Here is a 26,439-nt window from a genome sequence, read left to right as displayed (position 1 = left end):
CAACAGATAAAAAATACAGGACTAAATATATGTTGGCTTCAAAGTATTATTAGCTGTTAAATTCACCATGAGCAATGTGCCTTAAAAGCATTTACAAAATAATCCATCCTTAGTGATGAGTATTCATGGAGTCATGCCCTCAAGAAGTGTGGGGTGATAGTGTCTGGTAGGGGTGTGCATTCGTTTTGAACGCATATGTAACCTAAATAAACACTTAAACCCTCCACTCTCCTGACCCCCCCAAGACTTACCAAAACTCCCTGGTGGTCCAGCGGGGAGTCAGGAAGCCATCCCTGCATTCCTTTGCGATTTCCTCACGGCGCCAATAGCCTGTGTCACAGGGGCTGCCCGTGCCATTGGTCAGCCCCTGTCACATGGTCACGGCGCCATCTTGTGCTTCTACCACGTGACAGGTAGGTCATGTGGCAGGAGGTCGCTCCGGGCCCCCGCTGGACCCAACCGGAACTTTTGGCCAGCTTGGGGGGGGGGCCCCCCCCCAAGCTGGCCAAAAGTTCCGGTTGGGTCCAGCGGGGGTCCGGGAGCGGAGGCGCGGAGGAGCACGTGACATCGGCGTGACTTTTGGCAAGCTTGGAGGGGTCAGGAGGCCCCCCCAAGCTGGCCAAAAGTTCCGGTTGGGTCCAGCGGGGGTCCCGGAGCGACCTCCTGCCACATGACCTACCTATCACGTGGTAGAAGCACAAGATGGCGCCGTGACCATGTGACAGGGGCTGACCAATGGCACGGGCAGCCCCTGTGACACAGGCTATCGGCGCCGTGAGGAAATCGCAAAGGAATGCAGGGATGGCTTCCTGACTCCCCGCTGAACCACCAGGGAGTTTTGGTAAGTCTTGGGGGGGTCAGGAGAGTGGGGGGTTTAAGTGTTTATTTAGGTTCAACGTATTCAACATAGCTATGTTGAATAAGTTGGAAGTCGCGATGCGTTGCGCATCAAACCTTTTTTTTCTCTTTTAAAAATATAAGTTGCGTTTTACATATGCGTTCAAAACGAATGCACACCCCTACCAGACACTATCACCCCACACTTCTTGAGGGCATGACTCCATGAATACTCATCACTAAGGATGGATTATTTTGTAAATGCTTTTAAGGCACATTGCTCATGGTGAATTTAACAGCTAATAATACTTTGAAGCCAACATATATTTAGTCCTGTATTTTTTATCTATTGAATAATTATTATGCTGACAATTTCATATAACTTGCTCATCACTGTGATTTATTATTTTGTTTTATTCTAAATTGTTCCGTTCTCTTTTGGAATAGATCATGGCATCAAGTACATCAGAGCTTCCCAAACCTGTCCTAGGGACCCCACAGCCAGTCAGGCTTCCAGGATATCCACAATGAATATGCATGAGAGAAATTTACATATACTGAGTCTCTGTAGAATGCATATTCATTGTGGATATCCTGAAAACCCGACTGGCTGTGGGGTCCCCAGGACAGTTTTGGGAAGCCCCGCAGTACATAAATATGCTAAGTAATATCAACCTACATACATGGATATATGATGTTAATATTAGCATCTTTTTATATTAACTGTCATGGTGTAGACAACATTCAATATAGCTTTGAATTTGCAATTTGCTGTGCATCTTATTTGTGCAGCAATACATCCAGATGGTTTACCAAAAAATCCCTACACATTAGAACAGACCAGTGATGCAAGGAAATTTGATCAAGCCTTGGGAAGGAAACCTGATGCTGGAATGTGTCTATTATTATACTTGGTTCACTAGTAGACAATATGCTCTCTTAATTTAGAATCAAATCATTTAAGCAACACTTGATCTGAGGCTGCTAAAATTAGGATAGAATCCAGAGGTGCTAGAAATTGCTACTTCAAAGACACAGGACACTATGTGCTAAAGTTTAACATGCATGTTAAGACCTTTTAGCATGAACAAAAAACAATGTGCTATAGTATACACTATGACTTTGGCATATATGCTAAGAGGGCTAGACAGGCCATAAAATTACCTCAGGCCAGTAACATTTTTTCTTTCTCCTTAAATCTTATGACTTCACTACTCTTCCTCTTCTTGATGCTTACCCTCCCCAATCTTTTTCTCCACTACAAACCATGGGCAAGGATCAAGGCCACTGTCTACTTTTTCTATCTCCTCAGCCATTTTGTCTTTTGCTCTGTCAAATGATGTTGAGCTTCAAACAATTCTTACTTCTATCCAACCTATACCTTTCTCCCTGAAAATATCTTATACTTGTCCCTGTTTTTGCACCTCTTCTTCTCTCTGAATTCTTCTCCTCCTCCTTTCAGATAAAGACTTCAATTCCAATCCTAACCTCAATTCCAATCCTGGCTCTCCCTGTGGAATGCCTGATTTCTAGTAGTTTGTCTATATTCATGACCTCTTTATCTCTCATTTCCTCTATCTTCTTGCTTTGTCTGAGACTTTGCTTTCCCCTGAAGATTCTACTTCTGTTGCTGCTCTTTGTCATGGAGGTTATCATTTCTCCTATGCAGCATATGAGGTAGGAAATGGCAGCAATAATGGGTTGCTGTCATCTTCCTGTAGGTTGCATCCCCTTCTTCACTTCAAGCCCACTACTTTTTTTTATTTGAGGCTCACTCCATCTGTCTTTTCACCCCACTTTTACTCTGGCTAGCTGCAATCTATCATCCCCCTAATGAGCTCCCCCCCCCTCCTTCCTTGCTGGCTTTGATTCCTGGCTTTTCTTCTTCTGTAACCATCTTCCCCTTCTCCTTCTTGGGGATTTTAACTTCCATATTGATTACCTCTCTGACTTTTTTGCCTCAAAGTTCCTTGTCTTAACCTCCTCATTTGACTTCAAATTATGCTCTACTGCTCCACTCACCAGCATGGCCACTGCCTTAACCTAGTTCCAACTGTGGTACTGTCCTATCTTGTTGTTCCAGGTCAGAACCAGGTGTGTGCAGAAGGGACTTTCACATCTCCAGTAAAAACACTATGTAGTAGAAATAACTCAGCACTCTTCTGTGACAGCATGCGAGGATACTTTACTTGGGACAGAAAAATAATAAAGATTATATCAGTAACATGGTTCTGTACATAGGGATTGTTCTAGTGTGATCAGAAACAATAGGTAGGGAGGAAGATGGAGACTTGTACTTTCTAATATAGGCTACATCTTATCTAGGTAACCCTTACAGTCCCACCCCTTCCCAAGCAGGTTTAGATGTCACAACTGGGGAATATTAATTCCTTGATGTCTAGTCTGGAGGATGACTTTTTGCTATTAGTCCTTCAACACTCTTTCACCCCTCCAACTCTCTGAATGGTCAAACTTCAAAACCCATTCTCTCCAGGACATTCCTGTGGTGATCTCTGGTTGAAATCTCAGAACTATCTATACCATATCCTTATGGGGAGAGTCTTATTTTTTGTGCCAATCTTCTCCATTCCTCGGTCTTACATTTGGGTAGTCTTTCAATATCCTCTTATGTTGAAGACTCTGGTATTTCTTGGACTTGCATTCTGTATGTGAGCTGGCATACCTTTCATTATCTGGGTAGACCTTTGGCTCTGTCCCCCCAGTTCCATCTGGACTGTCCAAAGTCTCCTTCTTGGCAGATTGTATCACAGTCTTGTATGAATTCACATCTACAGTGACATCCAGTTGTTCTGAAGCTTCACCTCAGTTTGCACTAGTGGCAATACCTGATTGTTTTGTGACTTCACCTTGACTCATGTTGGTGGTGATGCTTGTAAGAATCATCTGATCAAGATTTGTTGGAGTCATGACGTTTGGTGCAGATGCCTCTTTGGAATGCACATTCCAGTTTACTGTCACATGGTCTGTACCAGCAAGTAGGATACTGTATCCCTAGCCTCATTTGCAGTGTTGAAACAGCTCGCCATCTGTGACTCTGTCTCCAGTCTTGGAGCAGTTCTCATTCAAGACATGTATGTAGGCTTTGCAGTCAAATACCCTCAGATGACTAATGTGAGATTTTCTGCTATGCCACATTTTGAGTAGTGTCACACTACTTGTCCTTGTTGATAGCAGGTTCTGCAGCTAATTCGCAGTCCCCAGTGCCTCTCCTCAAAACTTGTCAGGAAAGTTGGCATCCAGCAGCATCTCTACCAGCATGTGGTTCTTCTTTTCTGTTTGGGACTATGGGGCACTGTATTCTAGTGCTTGATCCTTTGTCACTTCAGATACACTTGAGTTGTTAGTTTACATAGTTTTTTTGCTTGGTAAATAGAACACACACATTATCATGCTAAAAATACTGCATGATAATTTTATATCTTGTTAGCTTGTTAGATTCCCAAACTTGTTGTATTTAACTCACAACCTGTTGGGTTTTCAAAGTATCCATAATGAATATGCATGTGGTATATTTGCATACATTGGAGACCCAATAAAAGTAAATTTACCTAACACATATTCATGGTGAATATTAGGAATATGCACACCAAATATTTTGGTTCATTTTTTCTATTGGGGGTTTTTTAATTAATTTTTCAGTTTATATAATGTTTATTTCAATTAGGTTCATTTGCCAAATTGAAGTAAACATTTTAGTAAAACACACATAACAAAGGGGCCTCTCTGACTCCAGTCTTGCCACTTCCTCAGTTCGTAGGGGCCTTCCCGGGCCACTCTTCTCATCCCTATCCCTGGCCAATAGCCCAGGGCAGGAGCAGGGACTGGGGCCAGGGCCTCCCCAGATTAGGCTGAGCCAAAACCAGCTGGGGCCTCCCAGACCCCACTTGCACCCTCCGCCAAGAAGCTGAATTTTCCGATATTTTTGGGTAAGTCTGTTTTTGGTTTGTTCCATTTAGAACAAATAGAAAATAGACTTTTTCATTCTGAAAAAACAATTGTTCAAAAAACAAAAGGCACATCCCTAGTGGATATCCTGAAAACAAGTGGCTATGGAGCATAAGTACAGGTTTGGGAACTACTTACTTTGTATACAATGTAATATAGGCCAAGTGTAATAACATAAAATTGTGTGCGTTAACATTAAAAAATTATTTTATGCTAGTACATTGGCTCCTGAGGGTGATTACAGAAGCCTTTCATGCAAACTTGGCACTTATTTATTTCATATTATTTGGATTTATTTCCTGCATTTTTTAATAAGAATTTCATTCAAGATGGGGTACAACAGTGAAATGGCTACATATATTCCGGGTATATGCAGCTTGACATTGAAAATGTGCCTAATGTTTTTACCAAATTTACCTGCTTTTTGAAAAAGAAAACTTTCCCTCATATAAATACTTGGTAAGTTTAGCAGCTAAAAATTACATCCGATGTTTGAAAAAAATGCAGTTTAGCAACTTGGCATATTACTGGAAAAATGAATGCAACACTTTTACATGGGATTCTTGGCTGGTTTTCATTTGAAATCACATAATATATTGTCAACTCCATTACAATATGCATGACCTTCAGTATCTCCTTTCAGGTACACAACGTCGCTCTCCTGAAGACACCATCTGGAAGTGAGCAGAAAAAGTCCACTGAGTATGTTCTTGCCATAATGAAAGCTTGAAGTGTAAAGGAATCACCAAAGTGTCTCTTACTATATGCCTCAGAATCTGCACAGACACTAAATGTGTGATGTCAGAGAGCATAAGAATGTGTAGTGTTCCCTGACATTCCCCAGTGGGAGGTATCTTCAGGAAGTGGAGTTTAACATAACTCATGAGCCACTTTGATTTGTGTTCTCTTTCATCCAGCTTTCCATCCTGGGAAGGTGACTGAGGCTCAAGGTCAGAGCCCTCAGGCCTTCCAGGAGGAGGGAGATTTCTTGGAATCCAAGGAGGATACTGAGAATGAAGAGAACCAAGTGGATTTAGCCCTCTCTCTTTGCATTACACCGAAGACTTGCCTTAAGGTTTGTAGAGTGGAATTCTTGTTGAAGTTAGATTAAGGACTGCCAACTTGGAGATCTACTTTCAGAGTTGCTGCTTGGGAGGAGTCAGAAGAAGCTCATCTGTCCAGCAGAGGATTCCAGTTCAGCTTCTGGATCACAAAAGTCTGCACATCAAACAACAGGTACCAAGACGAGGAGAATCCAGGGAGGGGGCCATGTCCACAGAATATCTCAGAGCTAGTGGATAGTGGAGAAAGGAAACATCTAGTGCATGAAAATTCTGTAGGAACTGTAACTTTTTGGATTGTGTACTGTCTTGTTTTTGTTGTATGGATTGTCGAATTCTAATCTTCAATGAACACTTCACTGGTTTTATCCATTGCATTGGTTATTCCAGTAAAGGATTTATTTTTGAACAATACCAGACTGTGTGGCAGTATTTTATTCTTTCTGGTCAGGGCTGTGCTAGGGTATTAGGCACCCTAGGTGAGCCTTCTGCCTTGCGCACCACCATTCCCCCAGCCCCGGCTCCGGTCCATTCCTGACCTCCCCTCCCCCGGCCCAAACACACAAGTGAAAATTTAGCATTTATTATAATAGATTTTACATGAAAACCAATATTCAATGTATAGTTTTCTGAGATAAAAGTATCACTTACAGCAGTTCATGTAAATATAATAATCATATTGAATGTCAACCAGAAAACCTTGCTAAAAGGCAAAAAACCCCACTTGGATTCCATATGGTATTAGACCTATTGTAAAACGTGTTGGGTATAGGCTTCGTACTCAAAGCCATGAGTGAAGTGAATTACAACTACAATATAGTAAACTTCTCATACCAAAACAGCATTAAATAACAGCACTCATTCAGTAACAACCCTACCTATGAAAAGACAGTGCTGTAAATATTACACTAGGCCATAAAACAAAACACCAATGCACCTCCTATTAGACACCAAAACAAGCTCAGCTGCTATAGAACCCTACACAGAAACTACATGCTAGCAGAATACCTTAAGTTTGATCACAGATGCAGAACATAGACAAAATCTCACTAAATACAGAACAGAGAGACCATAAGGTAAAAATAAAAAATGTGCAGACAAAAACTGAACTGGAAACCATGACTCTAGATTCTGGATGCTGTGCAACAATGGGAAAACAAACACTGCCATTCTTCACAAAATATCATCAATAAAATGAAGAAATATAAAACGTCAATCATAGTAAAACCATACTAGCAGACAACTAGAACGACATCCAAAAATTAAAACTCAATGTTACAACTCCAAAACAAAAATTAAAAAACCAGCACGCACATCAAATATTAACACCCAATGATTAAAACTAACATGGATATAAAATGAACCACTCACCAACCATACCTAGGAATTCTTGATTTCCACATGCCCTGAGATTGTGATGGATTAGCTGTTAGGGTGGGGAGTGGGTATTGTTGTGCACATACTTTCTTCTTTCTTTCTCATATACACACAATTATACAAGTTTGTTCTCTTTCTAACACACACACAGACTCTCCCACACATGCACACTCTACCAGATACACACATACACACACACACATGCTCTCACTCTCTCAGCTTCTCTCCCTCATATACATACACCTTCATTCACTCAGACAGACCCCCTCTCACACACACACACATAGGTTCCTTGTCTCATTCACACACGGACCCTCATACAGGCTCCCTCTCTCACTAATATCGTTCTCTCATACACACACAATTCTTCTCACTCATACACATACCCTCATAAAAGCTCCCTCTTTCTTTCTCTCACATATACATTCCCTCATTGAGGCTCCCTCCCTCTCTCACACACACTCCTTCCCTCTGTTTCTCTCATAAACCCCCTCCTACAGACACTCTCTGTCTCTTGCACACACACAGCCTTCACACAGGTTCCCTGACTCTCTGGCATACACACCCTTACACAGGTGCCCTAACAAACACACACACACACACACACACACTTTCACTCCCTCACACAAGCTCCCTCTTTCTATGTCACACACAACACAAACAGAGGCGCCCTCAGATACAAACACACACTATTCCAATCTCTCTCTGGCTCACATGCTCTCTTGGTCTCCCCCTCTTTTTTAGAGAGATATATGGGATCTACCCCTATCTTTCCCCAGCCTCTTTCTTCTGTCATTGGCCATTCCCAGGCCTCTCTCTCTATCTTCTGCCACAGACAGGATGGACTCCACCCATGGACCTTTGGCACAAATCTTTGATCGCCAGTGGGATGGGCTCTGCTCATGGCCCGCTGAGTATCTGCTCCAGTCAGCCAGGAGAAGAATGAGGTCTACTTGCGGCCCACTGAGTCTCTTGTCTTCTCAGCCTCCAGCGGGATGGACTCCACACGAGGCCCACTGAGTCTCTGCTCCTCTCATCCACAAGCGGGATGGGCTCTGCTATCAGCCCACTGAGTCTCTTCTCCTCTTGGCTGTGTCTCCACATGCTGCTCTTTGCTGCCCCCTAATAGATGGTGCCATAGGCGACTGCCTAGTTCACCTAATAAATGCACTGGCCTTGTTTCTGGAAGAAGTCCTCCAAACAGCCCTGAAAGGCTGTCTTTCTTCCTGTCAGGAAAAAATACAAGGGAACATGGGGTGTCTACTTGCCCCACTGATCTTAAATGTGCCACAGAGTTCTAGTAGTTGGTGGAACAGGGGATACAGAAGTACAGTAAGAAGAAGAAGTAGAAAATGCTTGCCCATACTTCAGTCACCATACCATTTCAGCTAAATATTCTGAATAGCACTGATGAGGTCCAACACTATACTAATCAATGAGGAAAAATGCAAAATAAAAGGAAAAGAGAAAGCTTTAATTCCTGGTGGGGGAAAAAAACCCCTGCTGTTGTAATTAGAAGAAACCTGGAAAATAATATACAAGCACTAGGAAAGGTATGCAGATATGAAAGCCCTAAAAACTCATTATTTCAATCAAGCATTTAAAGATTTAATACCAATAGATGTTTGCAGTTAATCAGTTAATATGTCCCTTTCCAACAAGTGTCTGTCACTTTTGTTGTAAGTTTTATTTGTTTAAATATGTACATATCGATTTTACTATGGATTTTCATGGATGCTTCTATGTTACCCACACCAAACTTTGGAGTGTGCAGAATGCAAATGATTTTAATTAAACAAATAAACAGATTTTAAAAAATGACAAGAAATCGTCACACTGAACAAATGTTGGAGAGAGTGTGAAAATGAGATAGGTGTGTGATTAAAGTGTGGACAAGTCATTTTGGCTTCTTGCCCTTAGTGGTGCTGTTTTCACAGATTGATCATATTCCCTGTGCTTCTTCCACTTTTTTCTATGGACATCATTGGAGTGACTTTGCTTGTCTAAAATAGCCTAATTAGGTTTGTGCTTATTGCAATAATGCAATCCATGCCTCAAAGCTCTGCAGGTCTCTAATGCCTCATTATATATTATTCACACTATTTGGCCACCGATGCCAAAGCTTTCAAACTCAGAATGGGGTCTAAAATATTCAGCTACCCAAAAGCAATTCACTACAGCCTCCTTGCCAGCTTCTAAATGGGCAACTCAAGCCCGATACCTGTAAAATATAAATTACCCATGGTAAAGTTGAATTTAATCTGACCCAAGTACCTATCGTTTTGTATAAATTCATGAGTTAACACTACCATTAAGAATGATAAATACTGGCCTATTTTTATAGACAGAAACATTAGCACAATTTAGAAATTTGTAAACTATAATGCCGTTGTCAAAGCTTCAGCTCTTATTACCGTTCCATGATTCTTCTAATTCTCTTATGTTGAGGCCTTGACAATGACAATACAATGCACAAGTTTCTATGTTGATTATTGATTTCCTGATTCTTTCTTTATATTAGCTTGTGTTAGAACTACTTCACTAGTGCAGAATACAAGTAGTTATATCAGTCATAGAAAATACTGCATTTTTTTATGGGCTGAGATCATTCTTATTTTGCTCCAATAAAAGCTTTCAGAAGATGCGACCATATACATTAGGGGTGTGCATTCGGATTGACCGCATTAGTAAAACGCAACTCATATTTTTTTTTTACTTAAAAAATTGATTCGACATAAACGATCGGATTTCCCACATATCGAACATAGATATGTTCGATATGTGGGAAATCGCGATTGTTGAGCCAAAATAAAAATATAAACCCCCCTCACCCTCCTTAATCCCCCCCCCCCGACTTACCACAACTCCCTGGTGATGGAGCGAGGAGTGAGGACGCCATTTCTGCAATCCTTGGCGAGAAGCATGTGACGTCGGCGGCACGTCGAGTGACGCCGGCGTCACGTGATTCCCGGCTCGTTCGCGCCGGACGGCTCGTTCGGCCCAAAAAGAACTTTTGGCCAGCTTGGGGGGGCCTCCTGACCCCCTCAAGCTGGCCAAAAGTTCTTTTTGGGCCGAACGAGCCGTCCGGCGCGAACGAGCCGGGAATCACGTGACGCCGCGTCACTCGATGTGCCACCGACGTCACATGCTTCTCGCCAAGGATTGCAGAAATGACGTCCTCACTCCTCGCTCGATCACCAGGGAGTTGTGGTAAGTCTGGGGGGGGGATTAAGGAGGGTGAGGGGGTTTAAATTTTTTTTTTGCACATATGTACATATACCCAACTCATTGGATTTTTTTTATGTCCATATTGGCCGCAAGTGGGACCCCCTTTCGGACATAAAAAATATGAACATAAAATTTTGCTCTGCACATCCCTAATATACATACATTTTTGGAGACTACATAAATCTCTTCTTTCCCGATTTTATTTATTTTTTAAAGTCACTCCTTACTGCAAGCCTTCTTTCTCTGACACCCAAAATATAACTGCGCCTTTCAGTTTCCCCCACTCTCACCCAAAATGCAATAATATAACAAAGCTGCAAATAGCTGAAGTCCAGATGATGATGTTCCTGTATCCAATTTTTTTTAAATATATGCAAGGAGCTCTTGGAACTTGTGACAGAATCCATATCAATTTATAATGCTTCCTATATTTTGTTAATATCTGTCTTCACATTTTTTTTCCTCATATTTAGTCATTCTCAGTTCTTTAGAGCAATGATCCACATTCCTCTTCAGATTCTCTTTTCTCCCACCCAACTGCAATAGTTAGACAGTGAGAAGAACTGAAGCCTTAACAGTGATGTTTTTGCCTACAAATTTGGAATGTACTAATTCAACCCTCTATCTGATTGTTACAATTTGTCCAATATATGCAAAAGTATTTTTCAGCCTCAGAAGAGCAGATAAATAACTTTTCAGCTGCTGAGGGCTCTCACTTTGACTATCAGAACAGATGATCTGCCATAGGGCAAGTGTTAAAATAATTAGAGGTAGCTGTAAAATCAAGAGACAAGAAACAATTACTGTAGCTTTCAAAAAGTGACAAGGCTTTAGACACATCTGCAATTCCTGCATGTCATTCATTCTAATTCAACTAATGAATTAACCTTGAGTATTCTGATTTCAAATGCCCAATCATCACTTCGGCTGTGATTTTGAGAGTTTCTGATGATGGGACTAGAGGGAGAAGAGTCACCTTGAAGGCAATCAATTCTAAAGTACTCATAAAATGTGCATTTTCTTTCCCTGGATATTTATGTACGTCATCAGGATACACTTTTAACATTCATTCCAGCAAATGAAATGTCATTTTCCATCCATTACAAATGTTGCCATAAAGCATGTTTTCAGAACTGGACTGCACTTTCTCAACAATAAACTTTGCTAGAGAAACACATTTCATTGAATGACATACTCTTACTATTCCCCAACCCTTCCCCCAAGGATATAGAAAAATTTGGAACTGTAAGACATATTCTGCATTGGGTGAAAAAAAGTATTTGTAACCTATCTAAATAGCTAAAAGATCTTGTGCATCTCAAAAAAAACCAGATAAATCCCCTTTATTTGGAGTTTTAGGCAGGTCCCTGCTCTTAGTTTTATTGCAATATGCACAAAGCTCATTATCCCTTTTGAACACACAAATGCTATCTCCTGAGCAGCTAAAAAAAATGCTTGCCTTTACTATAATCTCTACTCAGCTTCTTTTAAATATTCTCTGAAACAGTTACATGGCCCTATGCTAAAGGAAACAGTAGGAGAAAAAGGAGCACCAACACTTACATAGAAAGCCTCATATTTTCTGTAAAAAAAAAACCCAAAAAAAAACTGCAATGGTTTCAGAAAGTACAAAGAATTGAGATTTACTGTAATGGAAGGCAAATATGTATCCAAACCCAATTCTCCTTGTCCCCTACCACCACCTTTTTTATTTTGCCTCTCTGGATTCTACCTTCTCCTTAATCAACTAACTTCTTACATACCCATAAAGGTGTGATACTAGCTCCTCCTCAGATGGCAAAGCACACTTTCCTCGTGCTCAGAAGCAGGGCCTGTGCATCCCATTAGACAAACTAGGCGGTCACCTAGGGTGCCAAACAGCAGCCAAGTGGGGCTACAAGCAGAGCCTATTCCATTCACAGCAGAGAGGAATGGAGACTCTGCTGGCTGCGAGCAGTGCCCATCCTGCTCATGGCCGAGAAAAGCACACACTCGGTGGGCCACGAGCGGTGACTCAGTGATTGAGGTCAGGGCCAGGACTGGGGATGGGGGTGAGGGCGAGGCTGGGGACCACTTCAGCTTCATCAGGAAGTCAGAGGCCTGTATCACCACAATGCCAAATAGAGTGGAGAGAATGAACTATGGCGATCACCCCGGAACAAGCAGAGGAGATGTATGAGAAAGTGACACCAATGTGCAACCTCGTGGCTAGAGGCCCAAAAACCTTCTGAGAGTTTTGCTGGATGGCAATGGAGCTGCCGTCCTGACCCTCCAGTTCAGGCATCTCTAGTGGAGTGGAGTCTGTCCTCGGAAGTGAATCACCATATCCAGTGGGCAGGAGAACGACAGCAACAGAGGGCCTTTACCCTTGGATACCTCCTGACATGCCTACGGATGGTGATCTTCTTGACCAGCCCTTGCCTTTGGATGTGCAGGTCGTGTAATCTTAAGAGGTGGCTCAAGTAAATTTCCAGTGCATATTTCCACTGGCGCTTTAGCGGCTTTTACGAGCATATGCAGGTGGATTTTAAAACATGCTCACCTGAGAGGAAAAAACAGTTTTTCCAATTAGTCCACCAGTTTGTCCAGTCGATATTAAGGTCTTCAAGACCCCTCTGGTTCTTCATCCTTTAAGCCCCCCTACTTGATCCCGAACCGTCATGCTGTGCTGAAAGCCCTAAAACTCGAGATCTCTAGACTTGCTCCGCATCAGGACCTGCAGTAGTGTTAGGCGGATAACATGTGGATGCGCACCATGATCAGCTTTTTTAAAATTCAGAATTACATGCATAAGTCTTAGCCCCCGCCCTGGCATGCCCACGCCCCACCTATTCCCCGCCTCTTTCCCACCCCATTATTCTTGACGCGCACATGGGTATGTACGTACGTGCATACTTCCAGGATTCTTAAAATTCAAGTTGCTCACGCGCAGCCTGCATACACATTTATGTGGCCGTTTTTGCGCGAGCAATGCTTTTAAAATCTACCTCTCTGCAATAAAAATATAATGGGCCCAATATTCAAACTGCTTTGATTGACTAGAAAGGCAGTATATTACCATCATATATTACAATCAATTCACTCAGAGGTTTCTCCCAGTTGGCGTTTGACATGATTTTGTGCATAGTCCTCTTCAGGAGTCACCAAGGTGCTCTACTAGAAAACTGGGTATTTATTGACATTCTCTAGTCTTTGCACTTGCTGGCACATGCAACTGCCTCGCTTTCTCACAAATAGGGATGTATTGTACACATAAAAATCTTGGGCCCAATAATCAAAGCTGGCTGTTTAAGTAACTTAGCCGGATATGACTATAATCCAGAGAAATCACGATGCTTATTCAGAGGCAAGGCTATGTTACTGAATGTATGCATATGTGTGTGCACTTTGCTGGATAAGTCTACCCAGTTAGGCTTAGACCTATTCTATGGGGCGTCTACATTTATAGATACACACATATGCCTAATTCTGGATATTGGTAGTTAGGCATATAACCTCGCTCTGTCCCCGACCCGCCCAATGCACATCTACTTTTTTTGTGCATACATGATAGGCGTATAAGGGACTTGTATGGCCAAGTGGCGGCTGCTGAGCATGGGAGCATATTCAATGGCCATTACTTAGCTGCATAGGTCCCACTTATCCAGCTAAATAGCGCTGAATGTGCTTTTTATATTGGGCCCCTTTTGTTTTGTTTTTTTTATTTTGGGGGAGGGGTTTCTTTTGGGTTTAGGTTTCTTTAATGTTTATTTCAGTTCAGTTTGTTTGCCGAACCCAAAAACAAAAATATTAAATTAAAACAAAAATTAAATGAAAAAGCAAAAAGAAACATCCCCTGACTCCACCCCCATTCCCTTATGATCCATTCTGTAGGAGTATCCTAGATAGAAAGGGGAAGGAGCAAGTCCCAGTCACTCCTGCCCTTCTGAGTCCAGTCATAGAATGGTACTAGCCAATGTTGTGATTGGTGCCATGTTGTTTTTCAGCCATACCTCTCAAACATATCTTTTAATATAAGGATTAATACAACAGAATCCTCCCAGATACCTCTTACACATGGCGTCCCACAGGGATCTTCCCTCTCCTCCACTCTTTTCAATATATATCTCCTCCCACTATGCAAGTTCCTCTCGGAATCAGACCTCACCTACTACGTATACGCCGATGACATACAAATCTTGCTCCCCATAAACAAAACCATCGAAAATACTCTAAAAATCTGGAACCGTCTCCTCATGAAAATAACTCACCTACTCTTGCAGCTATCACTCTGCCTCAACCAAAACAAGACTGAAATCCTACACATATATAACAACCACACCACTCCCCTCCCCAGCACCGTCACACCCAACCACTTAGGGTCACAACTTACACAGGCCACAAAAAATCTTGGACTAACTATTGACAACAAGCTAAACAAGTGATCCAGGATGGATTATTCAAGCTACAAACCCTGAAAAAGCTCAAACCCCTCCTTCATGCCCAAGACTATCGAACCGTCCTCCAAACAATACTCTTTTCCAAGCTCGATTACTACAACACACTTCTCCTTGGCCTTCCCAACTCCACCATCAGACCACTGCAGATACTTCAAAACGCTGCCACCAGATCCATCACAAACATCAAAAAATGCAACCACTTCACCCCCACTCTCAAAGAACTACATTGGCTACCCATCAGCCACAGAATCCAATACAAAACCCTAACCCTCATACATAAAAAATTGATCAACAAGATGGACTGGTTAAACTCTGCAATATGCCCATATACCCCACTCCAAAACAGCGCACCTCTCCTCCACCCGAAAACGTGCCATATCAGTAGCAGGCCCCATGCTATGGAACTCACTCCCGCACCACCTGAGAACGGAACCCTCAACTCAAATCTTCAAAAAACATCTCAAAACATGGCTCTTCCTGAAGGCCTTCCTGCTAGAAACCTAGCCCCTCCCGCCCAGGCTCCCATCCTCAACACGAAAGCGAAGTGAATCTGCTCCTCCCCCCCTGTCTGCATCCTTGAACACTACCCACACAAGCATATCAACCACTCCCCCGCGAACCCCTCCTCTGATGCGCCCAACCTTCCATGCCCAGGCACCCATCCTCTACACGAAAGTGAAGCGAACCTGTCCCTCCCCCCTGTCTTTATTAGGCCCAGTAACACGAAAGTTTACCTAACTTAACTTCACCCATTTTCAGTTATATGTAAATTATTCTAGATTACTCTTTAAGTTATGCATGCTCTATAAGTCACTGATGTCCAGCTATATGTTAGTTATTATAACTTACTCCATAAGTCACCTATGTTCTATAATCACTGATGTCCAGGAATATGTAAATTATCCTATATTAATCCATAAGTCACCTATGTTTTCTAAGCCATTAGAGATGTGAATCGTTTTCCATATCGTCTTAACGATAGAAATCGTGTGGCAGGGCAAGAAAATCATGTTAGGCACGATTTTTTAGTTAAGAAATCGTTAAAAATCGTTTTTTCCGATTAGTGCGCACTAACGGGAGTTAGTGCGCACTAACTGGGAGTTAGTATGCACTAACTGAAAATGATACAATTTGACACTTTTCAGGTCAGTTAAGGTCAGTTTAGGAATGAATATGTATTCCTATTGGCTGCCCTCTTATTTATTCATGTTACCAAGCTTCCCACTGACAGTATATGGGGTTGGGAAATGGAAACAGTTGGTAGCTTGACAAAACAAGTAATGTGATCAGTCAATGTGACTAGAACTTGTGCCCTAACCCTGATACCAGGGGTATTGTGATCTTCCTGCACACAGTGCCCTATCCCTATTAATACCAGGAGTGTTGTGATCTTCCTGCACACAGTGCCCTAACCCTGGCACCAGGGGTGTTGTGATCTTCCTGCACACAGTGCCCTATCCCTATTAATACCAGGAGTGTTGTGATCTTCCTGCACACAGTGCCCTATCCCTATTAATACCAGGAGTGTTGTGATCTTCCTGCACACAGTGCCCTAACCCTGGCACCAGGGGTGTTGTGATCTTCCTGCGCACAGTGCCCTATCCCTATTAATACCAGGAGTGTTGTGATCTTCCTGCACACAGTGCCCTAACCCTGGCACCAGGGGTGTTGTGATCTTCCTGCGCACAGTGCCCTATCCCTATTAATACCAGGAGTGTTGTGATCTTCCTGCACACAGTGCCCTAACCCTGGCACCAGGGGTGTTGTGATCTTCCTGCGCACAGTGCCCTATCCCTATTAATACCAGGAGTGTTGTGATCTTCCTGCACACAGTGCCCTAACCCTGGCACCAGGGGTGTTGTGATCTTCCTGCGCACAGTGCCCTATCCCTATTAATACCAGGAGTGTTGTGATCTTCCTGCACACAGTGCCCTAACCCTGGCACCAGGGTTGTTGTGATCTTCCTGCACACAGTGCCCTATCCCTATTAATACCAGGAGTGTTGTGATCTTCCTGCACACAGTGCCCTAACCCTGGCACCAGGGGTGTTGTGATCTTCCTGCACACAGTGCCCTATCCCTATTAATACCAGGAGTGTTGTGATCTTCCTGCACACAGTGCCCTAACCCTGGCACCAGGGGTGTTGTGATCTTCCTGCACACAGTGCCCTATCCCTATTAATACCAGGAGTGTTGTGATCTTCCTGCACCCAGTGCCCTAACCCTGACACCAGGGGTGTTGTGATCTTCCTGCACACAGTGCCCTATCCCTGGCACCAGGGGTGTTGTGATCTTCATGTACACAGTGCCCTATCCCTATTAATACCAGGAGTGTTGTGATCTTCCTGCACACACTGCCCTATCCCTAATACCAGGGGTGTTGTGATCTTCCTGCACAAAGTGCCCTATTCCTGATACCGGGGGTGTTGGGATCTTCTTGCACACATCCTGGTATCAGGGATAGGGCACTGCATGGAGGAAGATCACAACACTCCTGGTATCAGGAATAGGGCACTGTGTGCAGGAAGATCACAACACCCATGGTATTAGGGATAGGGCACTGCGTGCAGGAAGATCACAACACTCCTGGTATTAATAGGGATAGGGCACTGCATGCAGGAAGATCACAACACCCCTGGTATCAGGGATAGGGCACTGTGTGCAGGAAGATCACAATACCCCGGAGGAGTGAGGGTCAGGCAGCTCCCCCCTGTCTGTGAAGCCAGCCTCTCACTAGTAATGCAGGGAGGGAGCTGTCTCAGACTTCACCATCCTCCTCCCCCCTCCCTCACCCACACACCATTCACTAGCTGGGACATGGGGGAAGTCAGGAGTGAGGGTCAGGCAGCTCCCCCCCTGTCTGTGAAGCCAGCCTCTCACTAGTAATGCAGGGAGGGAGCTGTCTCAGACTTCACCATCCTCCCCCCCCCTCACCCACACACCATTCACTAGCTGGGACATGGGGGAAGTCAGGAGTGAGGGTCAGGCAGCTCCCCCCTGTCTGTGAAGCCAGCCTCTCACTAGTAATGCAGGGAGGGAGCTGTCTCAGACTGGTATCAGGGTTAGGGCACTGTGTGCAGGAAGATCACAACACCCCTGGTGCCAGGGATAGGGCACTGTGTGCAGGAAAATCACAACACCCCTGGTGCCAGGGTTAGGGCACTGTGTGTGCAGGAAGATCACAACACTCCTGGTATTAATAGGGATAGGGCACTGTGTGCAGGAAGATCACAACACCTCTGGTATTAATAGGGATAGGGCACTGTGTGCAGGAAGATCACAACACCCCTGGTGCCAGGGTTAGGGCACTGTGTGCAGGAAAATCACAACACCCCTGGTGCCAGGGTTAGGGCACTGTGTGCAGGAAGATCACAACAATCCTGGTATTAATAGGGTTAGGGCACTGTGTGCAGGAAGATCACAACACCCCTGGTGCCAGGGTTAGGGCACTGTGTGCAGGAAAATCACAACACCCCTGGTGCCAGGGTTAGGGCACTGTGTGTGCAGGAAGATCACATCACCCCTGGTGCCAGGGTTAGGGCACTGTGTGTGCAGGAAGATTACAACACCCCTGGTGCCAGGGTTAGGGCACTGTGTGCCGGAAAATCACAACACCCCTGGTGCCAGGGTTAGGGCACTGTGTGCAGGAAGATCACAACAGTCCTGGTATTAATAGGGTTAGGGCACTGTGTGCAGGAAGATCACAACACCCCTGGTGCCAGGGTTAGGGCACTGTGTGCAGGAAAATCACAACACCCCTGGTGCCAGGGTTAGGGCACTGTGTGTGCAGGAAGATCACAACACCCCTGGTGCCAGGGTTAGGGCACTGTGTGTGCAGGAAGATCACAACACCCCTGGTGCCAGGGTTAGGGCACTGTGTGCAGGAAAATCACAACACCCCTGGTGCTAGGGTTAGGGCACTGTGTGTGCAGGAAGATCACAACACTCCTGGTATTAATAGGGATAGGGCACTGTAAGAGATGACTGTAGTAGATTGAATAAAGATCTGATGTTTCTGCTCTCCTCACACCAAACAAAAGCAACACACAAGCAGAGAAGCCCTTCTTACAAAGCTGAGCTAGTGAGTTAAGTAGGAGGAAAAGTAAACATACTGGTGCCAGTGTGGCTACTTAAAAAATACACTTACCAACAATCAATTACATATATTTGAACTGTGTACAGTTCCAGCCAGGACCACCTTTCTAAAATGCACAGTGATTGGCAAATTCAACATGCACTAGCATTTCAGGTGCCTGCTAACAAAAATAATAAACAAACAAGTTCTAGTCACGTGAGTGCTGATCATCACATTACTTTTTTTGTCAAGCTTCCAACTGTTTCCATTTCACATCCCCCCAACCATTACCTCAGTGTTAACCTTGGTAACATCAATAGATAATAGCACAGCCAGCCAATAGGAATACATATTCATTCCTAAGTGACCTTTACTGACCTGGGAAGTGTGAACACTTTGTTTCATTTTCTGTTGGTGTTCGTGAGTTTCCAGTTCCATTTCCCATCCCCCCAACCATCACCTCAGTGGTAACCTTGGTAACATCAATAGATAAGAGGGCAGCCAGCCAATAGGAACACATATTCATTCCTAACTGACCTTCAGTGACCTGGAAAGTGTTTATTTGTATCATTTTCAGTTAGTGCGCACTAACTCCCGTTAGTGCGCACTAACACGATTTAACGATTTTTAACGATAAATCGTTAGAATTTCTATTGTATCGTGTTCTATAACGATTTAAGACGATATTAACATTATCGGACGATAATTTTAATTGTTGAAAAACGATTCACATCCCTATAAGCCATTACATTCAGATATATGTAAGTTATTTCTATATCACTCTATAAGTTATAATGTGTAAATAAACAGCCAATGTCTTAATTATGTTCAGGGAGGAGACCAAGCCCAGTGATCAGAGCAGTGGGATACGAAGCAGGAGGCCAGATTTCGTGTCCCGCTGTCGCTCCTTGTGGCCTTGGGCAGGCCACTTTACCCCCTCTGCCTCAGGTACAAACTTAGATTGTAAGCCCTCTGGGGATAGGGAATACCCACAGTACCTGAATGTAAACCGATGTGATATCCCAGATCGAATGTCGGTATATAAAAATAAATAAATAAATAAGCTTTATGGCAGTAAAGACATGGCACTAGTTGGAGGGCTAGCTGGCACTAATGTTAAACCAGATTCAGTGAGGCAGGAGAAACTGCGGATCATGCCTGTTCCTTTCTAGGTAGACTACCCCTTTGAAAGGATTACGAAAAGAAAGGGGGCTTCTGTGGGGGGGGGGGGTAGATGTGCCTGTAAATAGTGTGCACTGTTTGCTCATGTACCCTATTTACCGAAACCAAAAAATTGAAAGATTTTCAGATTTTTTAGAATGAGTCTATTTTCAATTTGGTTCCAATAAACTAATTAAAAAATAGTTCAGTCTATTGCATTTTAACCATTCAGGTAATACAAATGCACATTTCTACCCACAACACAACACAACACAACATCCATTTGACACAATCTCGGCCATACTCAGTTCACTCCTCAGACAAAATTATGGTCACTCTCTGTATGGGGGTGACTGGAGCATGGGTTATACCAAGGTTTCTCAAGTCAAAAAAAGCTTTCAGTGCCAAAGGAAGCAAAATTAATGAAAAAAAAAATGAAAGATGGACAACTTTACTCATGTCAGGTCTTAGTTTACCCCCCCTCCCCCAAGCCAGCTATATCATCTTGCCAGGTATACTGTAAATTGTAAAATTCTATCCAATACAAAACAGAGAGAATGACTAATTGATATGATATCAAATTGTGTAAAACTCTGAGTGCACATGAATTAAGATAACTACGTTTTTATGTTATTAAAATAACATGAAATAAGATAACTATGTTAACAAGTGTATGAATTTTTGAACACTCAAAACATCAAAACTTTGTAAACCCGTTGTGATGGCAAAACCGAACGACGGTATATAAAACTCGATAAATAAATAAATAAATAAATGCAATGAACAACTTTGTATTTCTGGAATATGAATAAATGTTGGATATGTCTTTTCATCACCAGCTATGTGATTGTGCTTGTGGACAGCATCATTACAGAAGATTCAAATTATTCAAGTAAACCCTCAGGAGTTAAGATTATCATTCTTTCTCCCATCTGGGTTCTTTCTACAGATTGTACCAATTTATCCTATCAAAACCTTGGCAATGATCCAACAAAAAGAGTCACATATAGTACCCTGGGATCTGTTGTAAGTTGTTTTAATAAATGAAGCTAAATATATTGTATGAAAACTATTTCAAGCATCTTCAGCAATTGATCACATCAGCCTTTTGGCTAAGATCCATTTGTAGAGTTTGAGCTCAGGATGGTCTTTTTTTTCCCTTCTGGATGAATTTGACATCCTATATAATATGGGGGATTAACACTTTGCTAGCCAACTCTACTGTGGACATGATGATGTTACAGCAATTGCCAAAACAGGAAAATTAAACCCACCGTTAAAAAAAAAAAAAAAAAAAAAAAAGAGGAGCTAGGATGCTGCCATACATGTTCTCTTAGGACTGAGATAGGGAAAGGTTCTGCTAGACTGACTGAGGCTACCAGTCAGTTTCTGATAACTAAATGTTACTGTAACTGGAGATGTTTTTGGTAGAAGAAAAGACATTTAACTCTAGAGAATGGGAATACATGTCTGAGTAAGATAGATATCAAGGTAATTTTATCCAGGATATTCAGTGGGACTTAGTCAGATATGTCTTCCATTGAATATACTTGGACTACTTTACCCAGATAAAGCTATCTGGCTATTAGCACAAAGTTTCCCCAGCTAAGTTTATCTGGCTATTTCTGAATATTGATGCTAGCTGAATAAAATGTTAGCTACACCCTCCACCTAGTTTCTTTTTATCTAGCTAAATGTTTTTAGGTCCATATTCAGGGAGAGAGGGAGAGGGAGAGGGAGAGGGAGAGGGAGAGGGAGAGGGAGAGGGAGAGGGAGAGGAGAGGGAGAGGGAGAGGGAGAGAGAGAGGGAGGGAGGGAGAGAGAGAGAGAGAGACTCTAGGGTTACACACATATTAGTCAACTATACCATTGTAGGAAGGTCAACTAGTAACTTGAGGTGAGGTTTTGGTGGTGGTCTAGAGTTTGGGGGGCAGTTTTACATGCACAGTCAGAGGTACGAACAGCCCAGGACACATCAGTGAAGCTTTGATGTGATTTGGCGTGAGGAAAGGGACACAAAGATGAGATTTTTACAATGTACTCTCGCGCTAGCTTCATAACAACTAGGTAGTTGACTAATATGAGAGCCTTATAAAGAGTCTCTCTCTCTCTCTCTCTCTCCAGTCCAAACCATGGAAATACCTGTCTAAGCACTTCACAAGCTGTGAAGTGAAAATATTGCGTGATAAATTAAATGTGTTGTGGTAAAATACTTATGCAAAGCGCTAAAATAGCATGGGATGCATTAACTAAAAAATTACCCTAACCACACCCTTTTGTTTTGGTTTTGTTTTTTGGTTTTTTTTTAATCGTGGGCACTATTCATGCGAAATTTATAGCAAAATGATGAATCTAGGCCTTAGCCAAGATATTTAGTGGCACGAGTGTGCCACTGAATATATCTCTCTATCTTCAAGTTAGAAAAATAGGGGAGAATTGTGTTTGAAAAGGTGAGCTAGTGACATTAGGGAAGTGATGCCCACCCTTCTTTCCCCTTATTGGAGGAGACCAGTTGCCTATGTCATCATCCAGCATCGGACTAGAGCTCAAATTCAGCAAGGCTGTGATGTTTGTTGGAAGTACTGTGTTTGAGAAGGTGAGCTGGTGAAATCGGGGTAATGACACCCACCCTCCTTTCTCCCTACTGGAGGAAAGCAGCCACCAGTGTCATCATCCACATTGGACTAGAGTTCAAATTCAGCAAGACTGTAGCATGCAGCCACTGGTTTGCTGCCAAAGCTTCACTCCAAAGGGGAACACTCCTCTGTTGAACATTTTGTCAGACGCTGATTGGCTGTGAGCCACTCCGATTGGAAGAAAGAGGAAAGGCAAAACTGCTGGTTCAGGGCCCTATGGATCAGCATATTTAGCGATTGGCAAGTAACACCATTATGGACAGAAATAAGGAGGTTTCCTCCTCTTTGGGTGCCTCATTAAGTCCGGATGTTAGTTTATCTCCCCCCCCCCCCCTCCCAATCCTGGCTACAGATATTGTATCCAAGGCCACTAGTACTCCAGCGGCAGTTGACACCTCTTTTGTACTGTTGGACTCTTTATCTATGACTGAGGGGGGTCTTCTTCCTATTTCCACAGTATTGACGTCTGATCTAGATATATCATTACTAGAAGGAGCTCTATCAGCTCCTATTAAGGGAACTGAGCTTATTCCTCTGTACCAAGGGTTTCCATTACCATTTGTTTCATCTTTTCCTGGTATTACTTTAAATGTGGAAGAACCTTCCAACATTTCCTTTGTAGATATGTGGCGTGTAGTCACTAAGGTGGAGATTACTATGTCTAGCTCTACCTTGCAACTGAGCAAGATTACAGAAGCCACAAGTCCTATGTTGCATGAGCAGCACTTTTGTTTGTATGTTACTGAAAATTCCTTAGCTCATGTGAATTCCCAGTTGGCTCCCTTGCAATCTACAGGGGCAGCTCACATTAAAGATAATTTATTGTTGCATAACCAGATGGAGAATCTTGAAAAATTATTTAGGGGGAAGAATTTACGATTCTTAAACTTTCCAATGACTAGGCTGCTATCAGCATATGAGTTATTCAAGAAATCTTTAAAGGAAATTTTGTCTATCCCTGAGGATAAGTGCCCTGCTTTGCTAAGATTTTTTATATCCCCAGATGTAGTAGGGGCAATTTCTTTTGTGGAAGGGGTTTTAGATTCTTTATGAAATTCCCTCCATGCTCCCCCCACCAAGTCCTCTCTCCACTCCTCCATAAGGAAACATGCCTTCTCCACAGTTGGACCTTTTCAGTGGAATGCATTACCTCCAGATCTACGCCAGGAACAATGCCTGCTGACCTTTAAGAAAAAACTCAAGACTTGGCTATTTAAACAAGCCTTTCCTTAAAAGGTCGTGCGTGGGATACTCACTGACTCACGATGTTGCACGGTTTAGCACCATGCTGTAATCATTAATACCATTCCGGTGATCCTCCCTTCTCCCTCCTCTCCTTCCTCTCCCTAGTGCTAGTCACGCTTCCTCCGTCAACCCTTGCATAAGTATATCATATCCTGTAACCATTGTCCTTTAGCTGTGTATCCCTCCTCCCCTTCCTCCCTTTCTTCCCAGCCCTGGTACCCCTAGCCCTGGTTCCCCCTCTCCCAGTTTCTCTTCCCTGCTTAAGATCAAAGTTTACGTTTTTTGTTCTATGAAACCCACCCATGCTAGTACCCATGTTATTACTCATGTTAATACCCTTGTTCGAGGTAACTCACCCTTGTTATTACCCATTTATTGCCCCTTGTTCGATGTAACCACCCATGTTCAATGTAAACCAATGTGATATGACTTGTCATGAACGTCGGTATAGAAAGAATAAAATAAATAAATAAATAAACAAACAAACAAGATTTGAGTTCTTCATTATCTGATTTTTGAGCGTCATCTACTTACATTATTCCAATAAGAGATACTCTTAAAGTTTCCTTCTGTTCCAAACAGGATAAAGATATGGTGTTTCATAAATTTTGTCAATATAAAGAAATGTTTTGTGGTCAGAAAATAAATGTTTTTCCTGAGGTATCTAGGTCTACACAGTCTCTGTTGCGGTCGCCACCGCTTCCCCTCGCCTTGGGCTCAAGCCTGCATACCTCCGCTTCAGGAACCGCCGCGTTCCGCCGACTCTGGACCCTGGGGCCTTCTCTCACTCCACGAGGCGGCCGCCATTACGTGCCTGCTTCTCCTCAGTCTCGCGCGCATGCGAGGACGCCTGTCTTGAGCGCTCAACTCCCGGAAGCTTGGCCCCACCCGTGCTGCTGATGTCACGTCCAAGGCCCGATATAACCGGCGCTCAAACTCTCTCTCATCGCCTTGCAACGAGGTTCACAACTGCTTAGTTGTTCTGAGTTGCGCTCTTGTTGTTCTCTACGGTTTCCTGCTTCTGACCCTGGTTTGCCTACGACTCCGCTTCAGCCTGCTGCCTGCCTCTGACCCCGGTTTGCCTACGACTCCGCTTCAGCCTGCTGCCTGCCTCTGACCCCGGTTTGCCTACGACTCTGCTTCAGCTACAGCCCGTTCCAGTCCTGGCTTGCTACAGACTCTGCTTCAGCTACAGCCCGGTCCAGTCCCGGTCTGCTACCGACTCTGCTACAGCTACAGCCTGCTTCAGCCTCCGGTCTGCTACAGACTCTGCTTCAGCTCCAGCCTGCTTCAGCCTCCGGTTTGCTACAGTTTCCGCTGCCGCCCGCTGCCCTGCCATCAGCTGGCCCTTGGCCCTGTACTGCCGGTCCCTGCTTCCCGGGTACCTTGGACTTCCTATACTTCCAGTTTACTCTGGTCCCGGCCTAAACGCACCTCTGTCTCTGGACTCTCTGACTATATTCCAAGTTCCGAGGACCCGGGGCCCTACGGGCTCCTCCTGGGGGGTTCCTGGTTCCCGGGTGAACACCTCCTGTCTGAGGCTCCGCCTCCCGGCCTGCCCCGTCACCCTCGGTGGGCCGGCCCAAGGGTCCACTACCTCGCCAGCAGTGTCCGACTGCAACAGTCTCGTAGGAAGTATTTCTTACAGCTGAAACATGTCTTAGATATGGGTGACTCTTTTTCCTTAAATACCGTTGCAAATGCTTTGTGACATCAAAAGAAAATATTTGTGTTTATGGATCCTTTACACCTGGAGACTTTCAGAGATAAGGCTTTTGCATATTTTTGGTTTGGGTAACATTTAGATATAATGTCCTCCTTTCCTTATTATTTTTTTGTTTTATATTTATTTGTACTGTATATATACACCCCCAATTTATGTGGACTAGGACATGATACATTGAAGAATGGTATTGCACCTATGATTTTTGTTTTTTTACTATATTACTTATGTCATTCTATGTCATTCTATGTTTATATGTGATGAAAATGAAACTTAATAAACTTCAAATTAAAAAAATGTTTTCCAGAAAGGTTTATCTTGCTAACTTTATTTTTTTTTAAAGAGCCTGATATTCAGATGCCAGTTATCTGGCTATCTAGTGGCCACTGAATAGCCAATTACATTCAGCAGCTTCTAGATAGCTGGATAAGTCAATAAGGCGGAAATCTGGCTAGCCAGATATCCTGGGGGTGGGCAGTGGGTGGATTGGGGCAGTGGTACTTTGATAACTTATCTGGCTTAGTAGCAATTTTGAGACTTAGCTGGTTACCTGCTAATGAGCTTGTCTAGGCTTAGCCAGATTGCACTTATCCGGCTAAGTAGCATTTATATGCAGATATTCTGCAGCATAACCATGCCACTGAATATCCTTGTAACTTAGCTGGATAAGTTACCGTATATCCAGCTAAGTT

At 43.3% G+C, this 26,439-nt stretch overlaps 1 protein-coding gene and 1 pseudogene across 1 annotated transcript in view; both read right to left on the bottom strand.

Moving 5' to 3' along the window:
* LOC115088458 overlaps nucleotides 1–3,765 on the bottom strand; it is a 34,502-nt pseudogene extending 30,737 nt beyond the window's left edge.
* Nucleotides 1–26,439, bottom strand: part of KCNK3 (potassium two pore domain channel subfamily K member 3) — a 403,342-nt gene that overhangs the window by 88,906 nt on the left and 287,997 nt on the right. The gene's annotated exons all lie outside the window — the stretch shown is intronic.

The sequence above is a fragment of the Rhinatrema bivittatum genome, chromosome 3 (assembly GCF_901001135.1).
Source record: "Rhinatrema bivittatum chromosome 3, aRhiBiv1.1, whole genome shotgun sequence".
NCBI classification, from domain to species: Eukaryota; Metazoa; Chordata; class Amphibia; order Gymnophiona; family Rhinatrematidae; genus Rhinatrema; species Rhinatrema bivittatum.
This window is presented reverse-complemented; position numbering and strand designations above follow the sequence as displayed.